The following is a 2,205-nucleotide window of genomic DNA, read 5'->3' as shown; positions in this document are numbered from 1 at the left end:
GGGAGCACAGTGAAGATCTGAGATGAATCGGTGAAGTTCTGTCGAAGGAATCGAACGCCTGCAGCAAAATACCATGCCAACGGTCGGATCCCGATCGATTGGATTGCTCCCAATCGATCGGGGAGGCTTTGGATCGATCAACCGATCGATCCAGAGCGCCTCTGTGCTCTCAGGAATTGCTTGGATCGATCGACTGATCGATCCAAGGCTTATCGTGTGAAGATCACACTTCCCAATTGATCCACTGATCGATTGGGGACTCTGGATCAATCGTTTGATCCATCCAGCGCTGTTCTATGCAATCACACACTCGTCCCAATCAATCTACTGATCGATTGGAAAGAGGCTTATCGCGAAGACTCACCCAATCGATCGGCCGATCCATTGGGCATGAGCCAATCGATCGGCTGATTGATCCAGCTCATGATTTTCTCCTAAAATCAAGTCTAAAGCCTCCTAAACCAACATCTGGTCAACTATAACCTGTTGATTCATCATGCCTAGCATCCGGTCACCCTTGACCTGCTAGGACTCCCTCACCAAGTGTCCGGTCAATCCCTTTGACCCACTTGGACTTTTCTCCTTGTGCCAAGTATCCAGTCAATCCCTTTGACCTACTTGGACTTTCACCAGATGTCTGGTCAACCTTGACCCATCTAGATTTTCTTGTGCCTGGCTTCACTCACCAGGACTTCTCTTCTGCCTAGCTTCACTCACTAGGACTTCTCATCTGCCTGGCTTCACTCACCAGGACTTTCCTCTGCCTAACTTCCCAGTTAGGACTTTCCATTTGCCTGGCTTCACTCACTAGGACTTTCACCTAGCTTCATTCACTAGGATTTTCAGTCAAGTATCCAGTCAACTTTGACCTACATGACTCTCCATCATAATCTCCACACATGAACAATTGCACCTGCAATCTCCATGTGTTGTCTAAATGCATTGTCAAACATGTATTTTCAACATGTATTGTCAAACCATCAAAACATAAACATTAAGACTCGAGCATGACCCAATTCAAGCTCAGTCAAACTAGGTCAATCTTGACCTGGGGAATATTGCACCAACAATCTCCCAACACCTAAAGGGAACAACCTTAGGTCGTTGATCCAACTGAAGAAACCGGGAAGGTTTCCAAGTTGAGATCAAAACAGTTCTACTGTCTATATTACTCATGCATTATATTACTGTGCTAACCTTTGTTTTGCAGGAATATTATTTAACTCTATTTTGCAAATTCGGCCTGATCGGTCGACCGAACAGGAGGATCGATCGATCGAACCAGCTTGACTCAGACCAAAGATTAGTTCAGACCAAAGCGAAGCACAGTCCGATCAAATCTTGATCGGTCAACCGAACCAAAGGATCGATCGACCGATCCAATCAACATTAATGGGGCAATAAATAAAGATCTCGGCAGATTTCAGCGAACAAGGAAAAAGCTTGTTCGGTTAATCGAAAGGCATGATCGGTCGACCGAACCATTGAAGACCAGTTAATGCAGAATATCGAGCCAGTGTCAGACTCCAGCTGGAAGGGATCAGAGCTGGTTCGATCAACCGATCAGAGGGATCGGTCGACCAAACATTCATCATACCTATAAATTGAGGCTCGAAGTCAGAGGCCAGATAGAACTTTTCTGATCGATTCAAGTGCTCTTTTGCAAGTTGCTCACGCTACAAGTCTTCATCAACGCTACAAGAGACTTCATCCGATAGTGCCGACCGAGCTATGATTTACTACTACTATTGTCGGTATATCATTTCATTTATACTGTACTTAATTTCCTGTAAGATAGTTGGAGTGTTACTATCTTACATCATTGTATTTGTATGATCCACTTCTTTCCGAGGTTCTCGGAAAGAAGGGTTTTAGTGCTTTGCCCATCGGTGCGGTCAAGGACCGCAGACCTTCGAGTAGGAGTCGAGCTAGGCCCTGAACGAAGTAAACAATCTGTCTCCCTTTTACTTTCCACTGTGCACGAATTTGATTTAAAAGATAAAGAAAAGTTTAAAAAAGACGTGATATTCACCCCCCCCCCCCTCCTCTATCGCTCTAAATCGATCTATCACTTCAATCCTCTTGCTATTATATTGAAAGAGAACAAACTTACTAGACCCAATTATATAGATTGGAAGAGAAACTTGGGCATTGTCTTAACTGCTGAAGGCTACAAGTTCGTACTTTATGAGATCTATCTAAGCT

This window comes from Zingiber officinale, chromosome 3A, assembly GCF_018446385.1.
Source record: "Zingiber officinale cultivar Zhangliang chromosome 3A, Zo_v1.1, whole genome shotgun sequence".
Taxonomy (NCBI): domain Eukaryota; kingdom Viridiplantae; phylum Streptophyta; class Magnoliopsida; order Zingiberales; family Zingiberaceae; genus Zingiber; species Zingiber officinale.
The sequence above is the reverse complement of the archived record's forward strand: the minus strand, read 5'-3'. Positions refer to the sequence as shown.